This window comes from Eucalyptus grandis, chromosome 1 (genome assembly GCF_016545825.1).
Source record: "Eucalyptus grandis isolate ANBG69807.140 chromosome 1, ASM1654582v1, whole genome shotgun sequence".
Classification (NCBI taxonomy): Eukaryota; Viridiplantae; Streptophyta; class Magnoliopsida; order Myrtales; family Myrtaceae; genus Eucalyptus; species Eucalyptus grandis.
In genome coordinates, this window is record NC_052612.1 from 35674143 (window position 1) to 35697536 (window position 23394).

The 23394-nt window shown below is 38.3% G+C and overlaps 2 pseudogenes across 1 annotated transcript; both read left to right on the plus strand.

The window, feature by feature from the left end:
- Positions 1 to 3976: 3976 nt before the first annotated feature.
- LOC120290740 lies at positions 3977 to 7145 on the plus strand (annotated as a pseudogene).
- A 12376-nt stretch (positions 7146 to 19521) lies between these two features.
- On the plus strand, positions 19522 to 23102 carry LOC104435471 (annotated as a pseudogene). Its single transcript, XR_005548443.1, has 7 exons — positions 19522 to 19769; positions 20579 to 20840; positions 20923 to 21298; positions 21387 to 21601; positions 21894 to 22032; positions 22212 to 22460; positions 22628 to 23102. The product of XR_005548443.1 is annotated as a monoterpene synthase-like (transcript).
- Positions 23103 to 23394: the final 292 nt, after the last annotated feature.

Genomic DNA, 23394 nt, shown 5'->3' on the forward strand with positions numbered 1-23394 from the left:
ATTGTTTTATTGTTTGGGGATATATATCGCTTCCGCATGTGTATATTAAAATGAATGGGTCGGCGATGCGTCCTAGGACACCGCTATTATATCAACCAAGTAAGGATGGGCACGTGCTCGGAGGGTTGGGCCGTGACATCCCAGTCTAGTGGTATCAGAGCGTGGTTGTTAAAAATTGGAGTGATAAGGTGTGATGGATATGGGATAGTAAGTTGGAGAGGCCTTTAAATTCATGACTGGTGCATGTCGATGATAGTTGTGTGGTAAAATTGTTTGCCGTGTGTGTATCGCTCATCTTCTAATCCAGTGTGGATTTGGAAGATAGGTTTAAGTAGAGATTGAACCATGAACGAGCCGAAGCAGAGAACTCTGAGTAAGAGAATTGTTAGGCCTATAGCTCGGGTTAGGACGCCGACCAGGGTCGGTACCCGAGGAGGCAGAGGTAGGGCACAGGCACAGGCCAATGCCAGTGGAGTAGCACCACCTCTTGTTGGTGCTTTGAGGTAGTAGCCCCCAATGATCCCAAAATTGAAGGGATCATGCGGGTGCTAGAAGTCATGGGGAATCAGATGGATTAGCAAGCTCAGAATCAAGCCACCGCTGTTGAAGCCGTCGCTCAAGCCACCGCTATTGCTGTTATTGCCGCTGTTACTAAAGCCGCCCCCGCTACCGCACCTGCTGCTACACCTGCCGTCGCCCCTGCTAAAGTTTCACTTGGGAATATGGCCAGTGAGAGGCCGATTCACAAGTTAGTATAACAATTTTTGAAGCTGAACCCGCCAAGGTTCATTTGTCAAGGAGACCCTGAAGACGCATCGCTCTGGATTCAAGATCTAGAGAAAGCATTTACACTGCTGATGTGCAACGAAGAGGAGAAGGTGGTACTGGCTATTTACCAACTTCAAGGCGATGCGAACATTTGGTGGAGAGCCGCCAAGGACACCGTATTCCTGGAAGGCGTGGTCCAGGTGTGGGACACCTTCCTCAGAGCTTTTAATGATTAGTACTTCTCGAGGACTACCCGAGAACAAAAGATTAGCAACAACATGGTCAAAAATATATTGCTATGTTTTGTAGGCATTAGCAAGCATTACCATGTTGTTTAGTATGTTCATAATATTGGCTTCAGCTACACCATCAATATTCCATTCATAAATGGCATCAGGAGAGTATTTATTATGTATTTTTTGTGATGATTCTTCTTAGGCAATGTTTGGTGGGGGTGGCTCTACTATAATAAAGTTTTTGAGGTTATCTCCAATTGAGTCTGTTTACCTCAGCGGTCGATTCACTATCAGAGTCATCAGAGGGTTTAGTCAAGCTACTAATAGTGGGTTGTTCTAGAGTATCATTAATAATAAGTCCTTGGAATTTAGGAGTGTCTAATATAGGTGTAGGTTCTAGCTTTGGTTTCCCTAAAAGCTTTTTCTTTTGTTCTATGGCCTTAACAAACTCTGAACTAAGGTTTTTTTGGAAATTCAAAGGCTTTGAAAATGGGTTTTTTTTTTAGTGTATCAACTTGTGGTATGATGAGTTGAGTAGGATTCTGGATGGTGGATTCTATCCTATTTAACTGTTTTCCTATGGTAACTAAATGTTGATTAGTATAATTGTTTTGTTCAATAACTTTGTGAGTATAAAGAGAGTCTCCTTTGTCTGGAAGCCTAAAAGGTGTAGCGGTAACCTCACTATCTCCATGTTGTATTTTTATTCTCCTAAGGGGAGGATGAATGGATTCTATGGTTTCCCCATTATCAAGTTTCCACTTATAATGATGATCTAAAACAATTATTTCTTTTGGTTCGAGGAATTGTTCTTCTAACCAATCAAAGAAAAATATATGGACTTCATATCCATACTAAATATATCCACGAAAACTCCAAACTAAATATATTTGTGATAAATTTACTAAATACTAATTCTTTTAGCACAAAAAAATCTCAAACTAGCACACCCATGACAAAGTTACCCTAAGCTAATTATTTGATCATAAAAAATCCCAAACTAGTACATTTATGACAAATTTACCCAATTTTAGTTTTCATTTAATTGAATTAATATCATAAAAAATCACAAATCAGTACATTTATGATAACGAAGGTTAAAACTCCAAACTGGTATATCTGTCAACTGTTACGTGTCATCTAACATAGCAATTTGTGGATAAAATTTAACAGAAATTAATAAAGAGTAAATTTGTCATGAGTACACAAGTTTTAGTTTTTTGTGGTCAAAAAATTAGTTTAGAGTAAATTTATCACATATGTATCGGTTTTGGGTTTTTCATGACATTAACCCAAATCATTTTGATGGCAGACATAACGATATGCCAACTAACAAACAAAATTTATAACATGAATTGAATCAATTTAATGGTCTTCACAAAATTGTGGTACAATACTAGAAACAGTTTTTGAGTGATAATTGTTTTTTTTTTTTTTTTTTTTTTTTGGTAAAGTTTTTGAGTGATAATTGTTTGTAAGTTCTAAACCTATTTAATGGCCAATATTGTTATAAACTTTTAGTTTTATCAATTTAGCTCTAAATATTTTGACAATTTTTCAATGTAGTCTATATGTCTAATTTTTGCCGGCAATGGTTAATGTGACCCTCTAGTTAGTACTAGCCATCTTACATTGTAGCGCTAACATGGAAGATTTTTACAAATTTTTTAAATTTTTGATTTTTCTATTCTTTTCTTTTCTTTATTTTTCCATTGTCCATCTTCCCGATAGGGCTAATGCCGATGGGACCTTGAAGATGGCCGATGCAAAATTGAAAAAATAAAATAAAAAGATCAGACATTTAAAAAAAAATCACAAACATAGGACAATTAACGTCCACCATAGCGATTTCCGACCCATATTGACCCGGAGGATTATATTAAAGAAGTCATCAAAGGTTTATGACTACTTTAGTCAAACTAAAAAATTTAATATTGAAATAGCATTGTACAATAGGTTCGAGAGTCTTTAGATAATTTTGCCTTATTTTTCAAAAGATAAAAAGGGGATAAGTGCATTAGAAGTTTTAAAACTTATCATGAAAGTACGATTAAGTTTTAAAACTTTCAAAAAGTGCAATTAAGTCATAAAACTTGTCATCAAAATGCAATTAAGTCTTAAAACTTATTACGAAAGTACAATCGTGTCCTAAAACTTTCAAAATGAGTTAATGGAATGACTTGAATGAAATAATTATACAGTTTTATGACTCAATTGCACTTTTGAATTGAGGACTCAATTGGACTTTTGTGACAAATTTCAGGACTTGATTGCATTTTTTAAAGTTTTAGAAATCAATTATACTTTTGTGCCAAGTTTTAGAACTTTCAATACACTTATCCAGATGAAAAAGTAAAAACTTATAGAATTTTTATGATATTTGGCCATCAAACTATTTCTCTTTTGTCTACTAATGCTGATTTCCTTTTATTAGGAGACAATAGGTTTTTTCAACTCATTTTAGAAAAAAAAAAGGATTTAGTCAAAAGATGCAAAAAATTTTAGGAATTGATTTTACTTTTTGACAAGTTTCGGGACTTAATTGCACTTCTTAAAATTTTTAGGACTCAATTATACTTTTATGACAAGTTTTAGGACTTTCAGTGCACTTATTTGGATAAAGAAAGTCAAAAGTTATAGGATTTTCATGATATTTGGCCATCAAACTATTTCTCTTTTGTCTACTAATGCTGATTTCCTTTTATTAGCAGACAACAGGATTTATCGACTCATTTTAGAAAAAAGATTTAGTCGAAAGATGCATAGAGATTTCTAATCTCGATGATATTTGAATGCATGGGTGGGATCCTTCGAGAAATTCTGAACAAATCCTAAGCACGAGATTCTTTTTTATGCAAATCAATAATCGCATTTCCAAGGCTATAGACTTTTTTCCATGACTGGTGCTTAACAACACCACCATCTATATAAAGCGGGGTTAGCATACTAAGAGACTCGCTACAACTTTCGCAATGGCTCTTCCTGCTCTGTTCACAAGTTTCGTCCCTTCCTCAATCAGCCATAACCAACCTCTCTCTTGTCCTTCAGACACCCTCGCTGCTCCTCCTCCTCCTTCTCCTCAGGCGCTAAATCGGTGACATGCGCCGTGACGATCGAGAATCCAAAGATCGTGAGACGGTTGGCAAATTGGAAACCTAATGTGTGGGACTACGAGTTTCTTCAGTCACTCGGAGTTGATTACATGGTAATGATCCTTTTTGGTTTGGCACAATACCCAGCCTGGCTATGTTCTATGGAAAATGTTCACATCTCGGTCCTGAACTTTGTATTCCTTTTTTTCATTGTCCCTTGAACTTGTGGGAATTCCCTATCCAATTTCTTGGTCTATGGTTCTGGCAAATTGAAGCTCATGCGCGTGTCAATGCTAGCGGAAAGTATGATGCAGAAAACTCGGTACAAGTTTTAAGTTCAAGGATCATGTTGAGAAGGGGAATAAAAAAACAACACAAGTTGAGGATCGTATTATGCTTTTCCCTACTTTCTTTTTACTTTGATGAGATAGAGTCCACAACACCCAAAATGGCATAGAAACAAAAACGAAACTGTATTCTGAATTAGATATAAGGATGTATACTACTGAGTACTTTTGTATACGACCAACCACTGCCACTCTATCAAATACGACCAACATAACAATATTCCATAGAGATACCAATAAACTTGATCAAAATGGCATATTCTCAACAATGCTTACTCTGCTTATGTATTACTTTTGATTAAGATCTCATTTTTCTGAATGTTTTACGTGCCTAGGAGGATAAATATGCCGAGCAAGTCCAAAGGTTGAAGGAAGAAATCAGGGGTCTATTCAACAGGGAGATGAACCGGGTGGCCAAGCTCGAGTTCATTGATGCGGTTCAAAGACTCGGACTAGGATACCGTTTTGAGACGGAGATAAAAAATGCTCTCAGTTCCATCTATGACAACACCGGATATGCTCAGCTTTTGAACGATCTCCATGCAGTTTCCTTGGATTCCGGTTACTCAAGACAACATGGATACAAAATACCGCAAGGTATTCGCCATATGGTTACCCTTTTGTAAATCATGTTGATGCATCAAAAGTTACCTTACCGTTCCTTTTTTTGGACATATAGATGTGTTTCAACAATTTATGAACAAGACCGGCACGTTCAATGAATCACTCAATAAGGATGTGAGGGGGCTTCTTGGTCTTTATGAAGCTTCTTTTCATGGATTGGAAGGTGAAACCATACTTGATGAAGCGAGGAACTTTGCTTCTAAGCATCTAAAGGATCTAAACATCGACAAAGTTCCCGCTATGTTAGCGAGCTACGTGAGTCATACATTAGATATGCCGATCCACTGGAGGCCAAATAGGTTGGAGGCTCGGTGGTTCATGGACATGTACGAGACACAACAAGACATGATCCCTTCCTTGCTGCGATTGGCTAAATTAGACTTCAATCTAGTGCAATCAGTCCACAAGAAAGAAGTTAGCAATATGGCAAGGTATACGCAAGCACTCTAGATATAATTACATGCAAACACCAAACCTGTAGGAGCACATTTAGATCGACTTAGTTGTTGCATGGTAAATTTCTCAAGTGGTGGGTTGAACTTGGCACGAACAAGATGACCTTCTTCAGAGACAGATTGGTGGAACACTATTTTTGGTGTTGCGCCATGGTCGATGAACCTCAATATACAGCTTACAGGGAAATGACGACGAAGCTCACTTGTATGGTGACACTTATCGATGATGTTTATGATGTATATTGGACACAGGAAGAACTCGAGCTCTTAACAAATTTTCTTGTTAGGTTAGTGTAATATGATTACTATCATCATTTTTGCTCGTAACTATTGTTGCCTAGAGAAACGATAAGCAATTAAATAGTCTCTGAATGACTTAAGGGATACAACAAATTTTGATAGTTCTATGATATAAATTCTCTGATGTATTTTGAACTTATCACTTTTTAAGTTAGATTTTTTTTTTCCTCTATATAATTGATTGGTCTAGGCAATTAAAGTAGTAGTAAGTACTAACCTTCATTGTTATTACTAAAAGTGTATCGGGTGCTGGTAAAATTTACAAAATGTTGAAATGTTGATATCTTATCTAGGTGGGACATCACAGAAATCGATAAGCTTCCTCCAATAATAAGGGATAGTTACATGGCCTTGTACAACATGACCAACGAAATTGGGCATTGGACGATGAGAGAGCTAGGAATCAACACCATTCCTTACCTGCAAAAAGTGGTAATCTTGCTCAATCTTTCACCTGATAATTTCTAGCCCGTGCAAGGCAACTCACTTTTCTACTTCTGACTTTCGTAATGAAACTTCTATTTAAACATTTGAGAATTCAAAAAATGTACGAAAGAAGAATGTCCCTCGGCTTTGTCATTGACACACTTTTTTTGAATTTCAATCCTCTAGTGGGCGGATGAATGCAAGGCGTACATAAAGGAGGTCCATTGGTACAACAAGGGCATCAAACCGACACTGAAGGAGTACATGGACAATGCGGTGGATTCAATCGGAGGGCTGATTATGCTGTTGGGCAGCTACTTCCTAACCACGGACAAATTGACGGAAGAGGGGCTTGATTACGTGTCGAAAATTCCGAGTGTCATGCATTGCTCTGCCAAGATCCTTCGACTCAACAATGATCTCAGTACCTCATTGGTAAATTACTTTGACGTTTACCTTTCTCCTTTTATATAATCGCTTATGAAGAGAAAGCACATCATTGATGGATTCAAAAATACGTGCTATTCTTTTTAATATATTTTATGAGAATCCTGAGACTTATGTTTGTGAAACATCAATCTCATTCATGGTCAGTATGAATTGGCATGAGGAGACAACTTCAAGGCGCTAGAATGCTACATGAATGAAACCGGCGCCTCGGAAGAGGCCACGCGTGAGCATGTCAGGCAAATGGTGCACAAGACTTGGAAGAGGATGAACAAAGACGTGTTTGAGGACTACCCACCTTCTGGGTTTGGGCCTTTTCTCGGCGCTTGTCTGAACTTGGCACAAGCTTCTAAGTGCTTTTACCAGTACGAAGACAGACACGGCCTTCCCGACAACGAAACAAAGGACCACCTTGTGAGGGCACTATTCGACCCTGTGCCCCTCGATTAGGGTGCATATTACCAGCAGAGGTGTCGCTGTTGGCAAGAGCCTATCGGCTTACGTGTTATTATTAGCTTTTGGGTGGGTGGCTCTGGAAGCTCTAAGACTTTGAAACTATTGTAATTGAAACCTATATGATAGATGGGCGTTGTACGAGCTCCATAAAATTCGCCGGGGAACCTCATTCTATTCAGGGCTTTGAGTTGTGGTTGATATACATAATTGATAATAAAATTTGTGGTGATTAGTGATACTTAATTTTTAGTCAACGCGTCGAAAAGGTAAAAAATTCGAGATTTAGGTTTCCGATCGCGATGGAGCCCGTTTCTCACTAAAAAATATCGTTTTCTCATTTCTTTATTTTGTGTCGTTACTTTTAAGCAATTTCCAATTCATTTTTTAGAAAAATTCGAAAAGTCAAATCGTTGACTTTCAAGTGACTTTTTGGTCAATTCTTTGATCAAAAGTTAATCCCGAGTCAAAAATCGACTTTTCACCTAATTTTCACTTTCATCAAATCAATTTTTCAAAAAATCAAAGATTTGACCAAAAAATCAATATTTAAAAAAAAAAATCAACTAAATGGTTGACTTTTGGTCAAACCTTTGATTAAAAAATAGAAAAAATAAAAAATCCATAAAAGCACTTCTTTTAGCGTCAATTTGATTTGTATAAATTTCACAAAATTTAACTTGTTTTCCAAATTTTTTGATTTTTGGTTCTAAATTGTCCAAAAATGGAATTACTTTTATTCTAGTTACGGTTAGGTGTAGTTCCTTTTACGACATTTGGTCTAGGGACTATTTTAAACCCATTTGTTCACTTGATTTTGCAAATTACCACATTGAGCCCTACGTAGAGGGCCAAAATCTATTCTTCATGATATACAAACGGATAATCGATTTTTACTCATTTTCTTAAGATAGGTTCGAATCCGAGACTAATTTTGAGAAATTCACATTAGAACTCCCCGATTTGAGGAATTTTACTCTCTTGAGTATAAGAAAATCAAGCAATTGAGTTTCAATTAGAGAAATTCAAGTTGACCCAATCAAGTCTATGGTTCAATTGTATGGACCTAGGTCCAATTTTAATATTAGATCTAAGTTTATTTTTGACAAGAGCTTGGATGCTTCAATTTAAAGTCAATTTGAATACATTAGATGATTCTACACATGGGTAATTAGTCAAATAGGTTTATTGCAACATTAATTGAATCCAATTTCAATTCATTTGCAATTTCGACCATTAAATTGCAAAATTGTTCATTTTAGCCCTTAAGGCTCAATCTAACAAACCCATAGTCTTAATTCGTTGCTTTTTACAATAATCGCTTAACTAAGTCAATAGAGGGTCCATAGGTCACATTTATAAAATTTAATTGACTTAATTGAAATGAAATTGGAAAATTTCTCCTCAAATCATGTAAATTTCCTCTTCATTTTGGTCCTTGAGAGACCAAATTCATAAGTTTTGAACCCATAAGAGCCACTAATGTGTGAACCAGCTAGAACCAGTTTGAACCGATCAAGTATCGGCAAACTAGCATGAATCGGTCTGACCAGCTGTTGATGGGGTGGGGTTGTTCGGCTTCTTGTCGGCCAATTCTGGACCTCCTGCGATCGGTTTCGAGATCTTCACCATGCCAATTTCATTCCTATACCTGAATAATATTTACAGGAAAGGAAATTAGCTATCTTAGAGAATCATGAAATATTAAATAATATTCTTAATATTTAATAATATTTCTAACGATATTCTCTAACAAGGAAATCTCTAATTACCATTGAACATACTTCATCACTCCCCCTCAAGTTGGAGCATCCAGCTTGCATATGATTGGTGCAACTTTCTTCAAAAGTATGTGATCAAGCGTCGTGTAAGTCAGACCTTGCACTAAACAAACCATATTTGACGAGCGCTAAAGTAACACATGCTTAGAAAGTTGACATATCTTTGTCATACAACCTTTATAGGATTGTGTGGAAACCCAACTTGAATTGCGGCAAACTAAATTGCATCATCCCCTTTGTGCTTATCTTTGGCTACTTGATAAAGTGTGCTTAACTCTGGCGCTCACAACTACTTGGATACTTGATGGCATCATCTCATCGAGCTCATGTTTGGCACCCAATGGGGGTATGCTTGACTCCGGTGCTCATAGCTACCTAGATATTTGACGGCAATTTTGCTCATTAATGTTGCTCGCAATTAGAAGAGACTACCGCAACGAATAACATCCATAGTAGCATTGTTGAGTGTTGATAAAATTGGGAAGTTACTGAAGATGAGATGACTAAAGATATAATAAAGGGGAAAAAAATAGCTAATGTTTGATTTAATTCCTTCTTTCTTGGTAGTTTTGACGCCATGTATATATTATAGGATCTTCAGAGAGGGAGAGACAATAAGTAAAGACTACATATTTACTTAATTGGCTTAACTTTACAAGTTATTAAAGAAGGGCATTTATACCCAAACAATATGCATAAGAAAGGAAATTAGCTATATTAGAGAATCACAAAACATTCAAAAATTTCCGTAATATCTAATAATATCTCTAACGATTTTCTCTAATAAGGAAAACTCTAATCTCCATAAGTTTACTTCATCAAAAGGCTTGAATGGTGAGATGCATGTGGTTTTACTTTCGGTAACTCCATCCAGTCAATAGATAGATAAATTTCCTCCTCTTAGAAGATCGCATTCAAGACATTCACGTTAGGCCAACCCAGGCCCTCCTATTGCTCTTCATGAGCAGGGTAGATCACATGCTAGATATTCACGTTAGGCCAACCCAGGCCCTCCTATTGCTCTTCACGAGCAGGGTTCGACTTACAATGTTTGACTAGAGAAGTACCATGTCTTCGGCAACCTTGGCTGGATGAACCTGGGGTAGAACAAAGAAGACTTTCCAAACGACCTAGGTCGAGGCTAAGGTTGTCAGGCTCGTGGTTTTAGAAGTGGACGCCGGTTTCGAAAGTGGAGGCGTGGAAGCTTGGGCCATGGTGGGCAGGTCACGAGAGAGGAGGGATCTTGAGAGGGAGCTAGAAAAGTGGGGCATTTTGTGTCACGCCCCGATCCTTAGGCACATACACATCCCTTACCTTGGTCGATTTTAGAATGCAATATCTCAGTACAACATATCTCCGACCCTTTCATTTTCAATAGCACATGTGAAAGCATTTATAAAAATCCCAAACAATAAAACAATGGGATAGGAAAGTATGACTAAATTCCGAACTTTCAAAAACAACCACACTTATATACATTGCAAACCAAGTACACATATATATAAAGCAGGCTACCAAGTCATGCTCAACTTAAACAAGTCTAGGAACAAGATCTACAAACGGGGTGGGGTTCCACAAGCTACGGGTCCTCATCCACCTCCTCGTCATCTTCCTCATCATCCTCCTCGCCATCTTCCTCACTCCAATCGAAGCTCTCAGTAGACTGCATCGGACTTCTGAGGTCTTCAAAATTCAGGCCTGATGCATCTACGATAGAGCCCGGAGGGGGATCTGCATTGCCCTTCCCAAAGGCAGCCTCAAGAACACACAGAGGTATCTTAGACTCCGATAGGGGACCTTCTCTCTGGCCATCTTGAGCCTGGTGGTACCACGATCTATATCGATGGGGCACCTTGTGGGTGAAACCCACATCGACCGAAACTATAGACCTTACCAGCTCGTAGGTCCAACCCCTAGGGTACCCATAAAACGAAAAGTAAGAGGTCTGCTCTGTGATCTTCTTAGACTGACCCAAAAACTCAGTAGGGGCCATCTATAGACTTGAAATGGTTATTCAATAACCAATGAGACAACGTCTCAACAAGTTCTACCCCTTAAAACCCGATTAGTAAACCAATACGCTATCTGGGCTGCCATGCACACACGGGTCAGAGGACTTACCTTGGCCTTAGATTCCACCTGCATATCTGTACAGTTCAATAAGCACTCAAGCAATCACATCACAGATCGATATCTCAATCAATCAACCTTGTCAATTACATGTTAGTCGGACCATTCACCAATCATTCACATTCAATCAATCAATTCACGATAATTGGATCAAATCATTGATTAGTTGACCTAGTCGATTACATGACAAACGGACCATTCTTGGTCATTTCAATCAATACTATCCATTCTCTAAAATAACCCATCAGGTTACCAAGCCAGTATTTTTAAACGATTCAATCCCTGAAATGACATTATAAGTCACTAAGTATATTCATCATAACGTCCATTCTATAAAATAACCCATCTAGTTACCAAGCCGTTATGGCATGCCATCCATTCTAGGGGTGTGCATGGTACGGGCAGGCGGTTCCCAACCTAGAATCGGGAGCCGCCCGTTAATGACTGGTTCCGAAAAATTGGAATCGGAATCCACCCATTTGTTGGATGGATCCACCTGGGAACCGGACCGCCGGTCCGGTCTGGTTCCCGGGTGGATCCATGGAACCGGTTCATCTTTGTATCGACAAACCGCTTTCACTTGCTTTGCGGAACAAATTCAGCATTAAGAAGCAACGAACCCCATGGATTTAGCAGGAAAGAAAACGCATTCCGCACCCACGAATCGGAAACATAAAGTCGACGTTGCGGGCACATACACTGACTCATAAAATTACACCCAACTAAAACTTCTATCCATCAAACAGGTTAGCTGCATTAAAAATCCCCAACCATATCTCACATGGTACAAAGATATCTTCTTAACTCACAAACTTACAATTACACAACTTCCCGAACTCAAACGAAGAACTTGGCAAAAAAACCCAGCTAAATACCACGTTCAAAGATTACCGAAATAGACAAATCAATAGCCTGATTAGGGTTTGTTATTAGTAATTTTTTTTTAAATTAAAAATTAATCGGTCCAGTTCAGGTGGGTGTGTGGACGGATTCACCCATGGAACCGGGAACCGGACCAGTACCCACCGGTTCCCATAAAGTGGAACCGGGAACCGCTGGTTCCGGGCGGTTTCGGTCCGGTTCTAGGCGGTCCTGGCGGATCCTGGTTCTCTTGCACACCCCTAGTCCATTCTACAAAATGACCTATAGGGTCACCGAGCTAGTGTTACATGTTGTCCATTCTACAAAATGACCTATAGGGTCACCGAGCCGACATTACATGTTGTCCATTCTACAAAATGACCTATAGGGTCACCGAGCCGACATTTGCATACCGTTCATTCTACAAAATGACTTATATGGTCACCGAGCCGGTATTTCGCGTGATACTTCGAACGTATAATCATTTTGTCCCCTTTTTATTATTTTCTGACAAAAGTATATGTGCATGGGCACACGGTTGGCCTTAGCCAAAATTTAATATTTTTCATTTCCATAATTCCCACATTTTCTGTAGTCCACTCAAATCCTTTTGGCATTATCAACCAATGTCCGGTTATTTTTCAATTAATAACCAAAGATTACTCAATTAAAGAATAATTCTCAATTTTACAAATAATTCAATTTAACACAAAATAAAGCTCAATTAAATAAACGGACTGCACCACGACAATTAGCATAAAATTCCGGTCGTCGACTATCCCAACCTAATTTCCAGAAAATAAATAAATAATTAAATAATTCCGAAAATTAATAAATAAATACAATAAATCCAACTTAGGCCCGTAATGCCTAATTGAAGCCCGAGACGGGTCGGGAAAAATCCCGAGATGCATTCAATAAATAGAAGTACGTCTCTACTTGCTAATTACACTAATCAATCACCTAACATGCATCATTAAGTCACTAATTAAATAATTCTAAACTAATCTAACCACATAATTGCATTTAATTAATATAATCAACCCTTAAGCATTATTAGCAAACTAAGAAAGTATTAGTGAGTAAAACTCACTTGATTAAAAGCGGAGACCGGATCACTGCGACGACGGCGTGACGACGGCCGAAACTTGAATTTTCAACGGCATTGACGGACACATGGGCCGGGCCTACAAGCCTCGCAAGCCCACAGAAAATTGCTGGGCTTGGGCTGAGCTTGTGGTTGGGCCTTCTTCGCGGGCTGGACTGCTGAAATTTCGCTGGCTTCACGGCTGAAGATGACAATTGATGGGCTGCTAGAATTCACGGAACCTGGGCCGAACTTGGATGTTCGTGTGGGCTTCAAATGACCTAACTGCTGGGCTGGAATCCACTGGTTGTGGGCTAAACAAGAAAGCCCAAGATGAGCTGCGATGGAAATGGAGGAGGATCCGTGGGCCTGGTCTTCGCTGGGCTGCTTCAATGGGACGCCGCTGCTGGGCCGAACGTGCGAAGATGAGGGTCAACGGTGGGGCTTCTTTGGTGGTTGACCGAGCAAAACCACTCCACGTGCAGCTGAAGAAGACGAGCAGCTTCAGTGGGTTGAAGAAGCTGATGAAGACACGCGGGCAAATGATGGCAGAAGCGGCAGCTCGGTGGATTGGGCTTTGGCCTTCTTCGTGCAGCTGGCGATGGAAGTGGACTTGCGTGAAGATGAGCTCGGTTGACTGGATTCGTGGGGATGGCAGCGAGAGAAGACTCGCACACGGCAGAGGGATGGAGCTTCGGTGAGTGGGGCTGCAGCGGCAAGGTCAGAAGCTGCTTCGGTGGAGTCTTCAATGGGGGTCTTCGCAGCGAGGAACGACCGAGCAGAAAGAGAGAGACGAAGGAGCTGGCGTGTGGTGTTCGAATTCTAAGGGAAATGAATGTAATGGCCAATGGAGAGAAAGACAGCTATGGACAGAGGGAAAGGCAGCTGGATTCCATTGTTCAAGAAGATTAGAACAATGCTTAAAGTCAACAATCCTATCTCTTTAGTTAAACACATGTCCCCTAATTCTTTCTTGAAGAAAATTTCCACAAATTAACCAATTTGAGGCCAAAAATACAACCCTTCTCTTTGGATCCGAAATTCACTTAATTTAGCTTCAATGTCTTCATGAAATTTCCCAAATTAACGTCCAATTTCATCGAAGAAATATCTCATACAAATTTCAGCAAGCCCCCGACACCCAAAGGTTCGATAAAGAGGCCCAAAAATCCAATCAATTTGGCCGATCCAATTTTCCGCTAATTTCCGCGATGTCCGAATCGATTTTCCGAAAAAAATCTCGGAATCTCCGAAAATTCTTCGGAGGGTGAGTCGACATTCCTAAAATAGATCGTGATATGACAAGACCTTCAATTTTTGAAATCGGACTCGAATTCACTGTTAATTTCCATTCGACGCGTTTTTAGCGTGACCTAAGTTACTGGGTAACTTTCAGAAATTTTTAGTGCAAATAACTTGTGGTCGATTTTCTTCGAGCCACAATGAACCCACTCGACACATTGGCGACTCTTGATTGTCGTGAAAATCTCGATAATTCAATTACGGACACAGAGTACCAAAACGATAGTAAAATCAGATTAGTACCGGTCGACAAGAATTTTCCAATTTAGTGGAGTCACCCACGATCGGCCACACATCTCAGTCGAACAGACCTATCTCTGATTTCAAATCGATTTTATACTGTGTCGTAATTGCCTCTAAAGATGAGCACGATCGATAAGTCAATTCTTGATCGAATTCTCAAGTTTATTACCTTAAAATTCTTTAATGGCTTCCCTGGATAGTCTAGTTATCTCGAGAGTGATCGGCTTTGAGAACAGCCCTATAGATGCATCAATGAAATGCCTGATTAATTCAGTAGAAAATAAGGTCGAAAATCTAGGATGTCACATTTTGTGATGGCTGATGAAAGGGTCGAAGAAGAGCGGTCAAGTGTAGAGTAAAGTAGGTGATTTGGAAGTGTAATCACCAATGTTAGAAAGAGATGATTTGCTTTGCCCAAAGGGAGATGAAGTGAAGAGGGAGAGAGAGAGTGTGTCTCAGTAAAGAAGCCCGCTTTAAAGAGAGAGGAGAGGAATTTCATAGAGAAAATGACATAAATGATATCGAAATTTTAGTTTAATGTGTAATGTGGTCCTCAAACTTTTAACTTGTCCAATGTGGTCCCTAAACTTTTGAAAGATATTCAATTTAGTCCATAAACTATATGAAAATATTCAATATTGTCATTAAACTTGAATTAATGGAAAAATAACATTAAGCACTTCATACAATTTAAGAACTAAATTGAACATGTACACAAAAATTTAAGGACTACATCGAACAAATTAAAAGTGCAAGAACCACATTACATATTGGGATAAAGTTTAGGAACTGCATTGAACAAATTAAAAATTCATGAATTACATTAGTCAATAGGTTAAAATTAAGGAATCATTTATGTTATTATTATTTATTTATTTTTGAAAACTTTGAAACCCTCTGAACATGTGTTGATTAGTGAGTGGAGTGGCCTATGACTGACGTGGAAGCCATGACTATTCAATATTGTCTCGCTTTCACAAAGAATTTTGTAGAGTGATGTGACATCTTTTTGGTTGTCCTCCATTTGAGGCATATGGTATGCTTTTTCGGTAGCAACTACAGATAGAAGCGAAAACAAGCTCAAGGAACCCCTAGGGTGGGGGGGGACCTTTTGGGTTGGAAGCCAAAATTTGTGTCCTTTTATGAGATGTTTGAAACTTTAGACAAAATCTGACTTTATCAGTAGTAGATGTAATTTCACTAAATTGACAATAACAATAGTTGTAGATCCGTCCCATTAAAATTGTGCCTTAGGTTAGGACCCCTTGTTCATCAAATTAATAATGGAGGGAGAGATAGTAGGGAGAGAAGAGAGAAGATTTTGAAAACTCTAATGAATAGGACTCATTTCGGACACATGATAATCAATGGGTGGAATTGATGCGGAAAGCCCCAACTATCCAATAGTTTCTCACTATTATTAAATAATTTATTGAGCGACACATCTTTTCATTTATCCTTAATGCATGTCACCTAAATCCAAGCGGTGTAAGCACATGTCGACCGACATGCTGAATCTCTCAAAACTACTATGGAGGAGATTGTAAGGAGAGAGAAGAGAAGAAATTTTGAAAACTCTAATGAGTAGGACTCATTTTAGTGGAATTGATGCGGAAAGCCCCAACTATCCAATAGTTTCTCACTATTATTAAATAATTTATTGAGCGACACATCTTTTCATTTATCCTTAATGCATGTCACCTAAATCCGAGCAGTGTAAGCACATGTCGGCCGACATGTCAAATCTCTAACGTCTACTACGGATGGATGCTGGAAGGGGGGACTTTTTTGGATTGGAAGCCAAATTTTGTGTTCTTTTGTGAGATATTTGAAAATTCTCATGTAGAATCTAACTTTATCATTAGTATGTGTCTAGATTGACAATAACTATACTCCTAGATCCATGTTATTAAGATTTTGACAGATCCATGTTATTAAGATTTTGACTTTGATATAGGACACCTTTGTTAAGCTTCAATCGGAGCACATCTATGGACAGCATCTTTGCGTATTGATTATGATTTCTCAGTCAACAACCATCAAAAGTTACATGTGAAAAGCACAAAATTTTATCTGTAGGCGTTGTATCACAATACGTACAATGGAAAGGGAGTTTGGTGGAGTCCTAGTTTGAATGGGAGACATATCCTACTATTCAAAGCCACCCTAGCCAAACTCACATTGATTTTGTACTAGCGACGCCCCATTAATTAGGAGCGGCTGGATTTGGTGGGCATTAGTTTTCGCTTCTCTAGAAGGATTTTGTGACATTTGCAATCAATAGCAAACTACCTTCGGCTATGAGAGCAGAGATATAAAGGCACGAGGTTGCATTTATTCCTGACTTGATGTCGCGAAAACGTTCTATTATGTTTTTCTTACAGTTTCTTTTTGAAATTTGGCGAGTCCTCACTCATTTTCTTTAATATTCTTTCTTTATTTTTTATTTTTGTTTATATTCGACAGTATCTGAGAGAACGTTTTATAATTTGAGAACTGATTTTTATAAAAAGGTAAATAAAAAGTTAGAGGCTTTTCATGATATTTGGCCTTCAAATTATTTCTATTTTGTCTACTATTGCTAATACTTCTATTAGTTTATCTTAAAGGAGACAACATTTTTTAATGACTTTTTTTTAAAGAAAAAGTTAAAGTCGGAAGTTGGGGATAATCAGTATATTTCCTCAAATGTCCATAATTCTAGGATAATATATATGTCTCCTTTAACTGTACATATCCTTGATTGAAAATTTTTCATTACAAGAGAAACAATTATTCTCTCTTCCACATATTTCTTCTCTTGCTATAGAGCTTTTTGTGGGAAAAAAAGATACATGACTTTTTTTATCAGTTTGGTCCGATATCGCCACGTTGGTCGAATATTGATTGCTACAGTGCTTCTTGTGAGAAATTCCGGCGATTTGTTTTATGTGGTTTTTTAATAAATTTTTAAGTCTGGTGTGACATTTTAAAAAGAAATTGAAGTCTGGACGAAGCACAAGAGGACGTAGCACTTGTGGTACTTGATTTTGCGCTGAGTTTTCTTCAACTTGCAATTTTCTATTTTCATTAGGAAAAATATCAAAAAGTCTAGAACCTATTATATTAGTACCAGTTTAATTCTAAACATTTCAATTAAATCAATTTAATCCTAAATGCATTTGTGCCAATTGAGTCCATTCATTCGACCAATATTTGCTAGAAACCGCTCACACGAACGCCGGGTGTCTTATGTAGCATGATTGGGGTCGAGATGGACAAATTTTTAATATTTTTTTCTGAATTTTTACTATTTTTACTATTTTTTTTCATTGTGGCCAGAGAAGCCTTGCAGATTAGCCAAGGGACCGTGACACTTGCTAGTGGCCAGCAAGGGCTCACAAGCCCTTGCCTAGTGCTTGGCGAGGTTCACTAGTGACCCTTTCTAGCCACAATGGAAAAAAAAGAAAAGAAACATAACAAAAAAGTTTACAAAACATTTAAAATTGTAAATTTTGTCCATGTCAATGTTGATTGTGCCACATAGGACGGCTGATGTCAAAATTAGTGATTTTCGGCAAAAATTGATTGGATGAACTCAATTGTTACAAATGCAAAATGTTTATGATTAAATTGGTTCAATTGAAAGATTTAAGACTTAATTAAAATCAATGTAATAAGTTTAAGATTTAAAAAAAAAATACTTTTCCATTTCATTGTCTTGTCAGTCACGAAGGGGCCATTCCCGCTTCAATACTCCTCAAATTGGAAGAGCAATTCCTTTGATAGTTACCAGTAGATCCCTAAACGGGAACACACATGTGGCTTCGGATTCACATTGCAGAGCAACGCCTAGCCTCCACCACTTTGTCCTGACCAAGTTGACAAGATAGGGAGCCACTTGTTTAGCTCCTGCTCTCCATTGCAAATTTCAACAACTAATTTTGCCCTAGTTCATTATTTGTGGAGTTAGGGTTTCAAGAGCACAATAACTTAATCTAAATTGTTAATTTAAGGCAAACAAATGTGATGCAAGACTTCTTTTCCAATGATTTTATTTTGTCGGCAAGCTGCATTGAACATTATATATTAAAATAAGGTTATGTCAGATTTTCCATATACACAAATCGCCAATGGCACTGAGGTGATTAATTTTTCGGCAAAATTGCATTGAAGTGATTGAGAAAAAGGTTGTGGCACTGAAACGAATACTAGGTTATGACCCTTGAAGCGTCATTTTCTTGAGCTTTTGTTATTTGAGGAACAGTCCATTGAGCCTTTTACACAACATTCGTAGCAACAATACATGAGCCACGTCGATGTCGTTTTCCACCAAATTCGCCGCTCAAGTGCTGTTCTGACGATTTATGTTGCTTGTTTCGAAAAACACGCACAACCATCAGATGAGCTGGATTCGGAAATTTCGTTGCCGCTGCCACAAGTGCCCTCATGCGCCTCTGCCCCATTGGGTTCACACGCCGTGTGCCTTTGTGCGCCGAAAGCTCCTTCGCATGTATTGTTGACGTCATCACACATCAGCACTGGCGAGGCATCCAGTCAATGCACACGTCATGTAGGAAACGTTTTGCATGTAGAAACATAAATAACTGATCTAAACTTCCATTAACACCCAATCTGATTGAACTTTAAATTTTTAGGTTCATTTTCACCTTACCTTTTAAATGTTTAAACAACCCATGTACAACCTGATTGTAAGAATATGAGTCAAAGAAAGGTTTTGTGTCATGTTTCGACACCAATATTTTTAAAGCGCGGGGTTTTTATTTATCCAAATTAAACATGGTGTGTCGAGGATAACCATTTTAGGAGGGAAAAAAAATAAGCAGGTGAATTACAATGCTTGGAGAATGGCTCGTGTAAATAGAAAAATTTGCACCGAAAGCAACTAAAAACTTTTTCCATGACGGCCTCCACAACAACCCCTATATAAAGGATGGTTAGCATACTAAGAGACATGCAATAAATTTCGGAATGGCTCTTCCAGTTTTGTGCCCAAGCTTCCTCCCCTCCGCGATCTGCCATAATCAACCCTCTCTCTTATCGTTTAGACACCTTCGCTCCTCCTCCTCCTCCTCCTCCTCCCGCGCCTCCTCCGGCGCCCAATTCGTGACATGCGCTTCGAAGATTGAAGATCAAGAGATTGCAAGACGTTCGGCGAATTGGGAACCCAGTGTTTGGGACTATGGCGTTGTGCAGTCACTCAGTGTTGATTACACGGTAATGATTTTCATTTTTTGCCACAAAACCCAGCCTAGCTTAAGTACTCTGGAAAATATTCACATTTGGTCCTGAATTTGCGTTCTTTTTCCAATTTGGTCCTCAAACTTGCAAAAATTCCCTATCAAACTTTTTGGTCTATGGTTCTGACAATTTAAAGTTCATGTTCATGTCAATGCTAGCTAAAAGTAAGATGTGGAAAAACTCGCCATTATTGTGGATATTCAATTCGCAAAACTACAAAAACAATAACTCGAAGATAAATTTCAGCAAATTTCACTAACACTTTATTCCATGATGGCACTCATTATTTGAATATTAGCCTTCTGTTGGCATCAATTAGTGCCTCGGCTTCACTTTGCTGTGTTCAAGTTTTAAGTTACCATATTGACAAAAAAAAAAAAATCAGTGAGCTAACCGCACTTTTCCCTATTTTCTATTTACTTTGATGGGATGGGTCCACGAATTCCAAAACGACATAGAAACGAAAGAAAAACTGTACTTTGAATTAGATATATGGATATATACATTTCTTGTGTACTTCGAGATATGTAACATCAATTTACATATTCATCCAATGCCATAGTATCGAATGTATGACCAACCACAACAATATCATATAGAAGATATCGACAAACCTGGTCAAAATGGCATATTTAGACAAGAGCTCAACAGTGCCTATTAAAATGTGTCTGCAAATATATTGAGAATCGATCTGTTTTAATATGAGAGGCAATATTCTAGTTTGCTTGTGCATGAACTTTGATTAAGATCTCATTTTTTTTTCGTTGAGTTCTTCATGTGCCTAGGAGGATAAATATATGGAGCAAGTTCAAAGGTTGAAGGAAGAAGTTAGGGGTCTATTTGACAAGGAGATAAATCAGGCGGCCAAGCTCGAGTTCATTGATGTGGTTCAAAGACTTGGACTAGGATACCATTTTGAGACGGAGATCAAGAATGCTCTAAGTTCCATCTATAACAACACCGAAGATGCTCAAATTTCAAATAATCTCTATGCTGCTTCTCTTCGATTCCGACTACTCAGACAACATGGATACAACGTACCACAGGGTACTTGCCAACTAGTTTACCTTTTGTGGAATATGTTGACGCATCAACTTTTACCCTACCATTTCATTTGTTGGACATGTAGATGTGTTTCAAAGGTTTATGAGCAAGATGGGCACATTCAACGAATCGATCCATGAAGATGTGAAGGGGCTTCTTGGTCTTTATGAAGCTTCTTTTCACGGATTGGAAGGCGAAACCATACTCGATGAAGGTTGGAAATTCGCTTCAAAGCATCTGAAGGATCTAAACCTTAACGAAGTTCCCACTAATATAGCGAGCAACGTGAGTCATGCATTAGATATGCCGATCCACTGGAGACCAAACAGGTTGGAGGCTCGGTGGTTCATGGACATGTACGGGAAACAGCAAGACATGATCCCTTCTTTGTTACGATTGGCTAAAATAGACTTCAATTTAGTGCAATCAATCCATAGGAAGGAAGTCAGCAATCTGGCAAGGTATGCACAAGCACTCTATAGTTCATGCAATTTGGCAAAGTAGGAGTGCATTTTGATTGACTTACTCATCATATGACAAAATTTTCAGGTGGTGGGTTGAACTTGGGGCGAACAAGATGACCTTCTTTAGGGACAGACTAGTGGAAAACTATTTTGGAGCTGTATATTTGTTTTTGAACCTCAATATACAGCTTTCAGAGAATTGAATACAAGGATTGGTTGTCTGGTGACACTTATCGATGACGTTTATGATATATATGGGACGCCAGAAGAGCTTGAGCTCTTAACAGATTTCATTCTCAGGTTATCATTACCATCATAATTTACTCTTGTAACCTATTATGGCCAAGAAAAAAGACGGAATTAATTAGTCTATGAACATCTTGCCCAGAACAAATCCTGAAAATTGTATTAATGAAATAAATTCTTTGATTGCTCATATCATGTTTTATGTCAGCTTGTTTTTCTTATATGTAATTGTTTGGTTTCAGCTAGTAAAGTTATGGTATGCACTAATTGTCATTGTTATTACTAAAAAGCATATTGAATGAGGGTAAAATTGATAAGATTGTTGAAATGGTGATAACTTTTCTAGGTGGGACATTACAAATATAGATAAGCTTCCTCCAACAATAAGAGATAGCTTTATGGTCTTGTACAACACGACCAACGAAGTTGGGTATTGGACGATGAGAGAACGAGGAATCAACCCCATCCCTTACTTGCGAAAAGTGGTAATCTCGACTTGCTAAATCTTTCGCCTTATAATTTCTAGCCCGCATCAATTAACTCATTTTTCTACTTCTAACTTTCCTTATGACTTCTCTTTGAACATTGAGAATCCATGAAGGTGTGAGAAAAGAAGGTCCCTCGACTTTGTCATTGACACCTTTTTCGAATTTTAATCCTATAGTGGGCCGATGAATGCAAGGCGTACATGAAGGAGGTCTATTGGTACAACAAGGGCATTAAACCGACACTGAAGGAGTACATGGACGTTGCGGTGGATTCAATCGGAGGGCTGATTTTGATGTTGGATAGCTACTTCCTAACCACGGACGAAGTGACGGAAGAGGGACTTGATTATGTGTCGAAAATCCCGGGTGTCATGCATTCTTCTGCCAGGATCCTTCGCTTCAATGATGATCTCAGTACATCATCGGTAACTTACTTTGATAGTTGTGCTTTCTTATAAATTATCTCTTATAAAAAATACACATTATTGGAATATCCACAGTGATATGCTATTCATTTTCTATATCTCTGATACAAATGTAAAATGAATGTGGAGAATTATGTTTGTAACCCATCATCATTGTCCATGCTTAGCATGAATTGGCACGAGGAGACAACTCCAAGGCATTGGAATGCTACATGAATGAAACCGGTGCTTCAGAAGAGGCCGCACGAGAACATATCAAGCATCTAGTGCGCAAGACTTGGAAGAAGATGAATAAAGAAGTGTTTGAGGACTACCCATTCTCCGGGTTCAAGCCTTTTCTCGGTGCCTGTTTGAACATGGCACGGGCTTCTCATTGCTTTTACGATTATGGAGACGGACACGGCCTTCCCGGTCACCAAACCAAGGACCATCTTGTGTCGACTATATTTGAATCTGTGCCCCTCGATTAGGGATGCATTGTTGACCAAGGTCTTGCTATTGGAAAGAGCCTTTAATCTTATGTGTTATTGTTAGCTTTAGGGTGGCTCTATGATCTCCAAGATATTGAAACTACTGTAATTGAAGCCTATTGAGGGGTGTTTTTACAAGCTTCATAAAATTGGGCAGAAGACCACATGCTAATCCGTGCTTTGCGTTGTGGCTGATTACATAATTGCCGATCGTATTTGTGGTGATTGATTTCTATTTTATGTTAAAAAAAACATAGCATTTTATATTGGAGAAAATTTGAAAAGAAAAAGAACCAACAACATAAAATAATTTATGTAAAAAATATATCATTATTTTGCCAAGATTCTTTGACTTACCAATGATTTTAGTACATCGTCGGTAACTTACTTTTATATTGTTCCTCTCCTTGTAAATAGTGGCTATAAGAACAAAGAAGTACATCGTTGGTATATTCGTAGCAGTG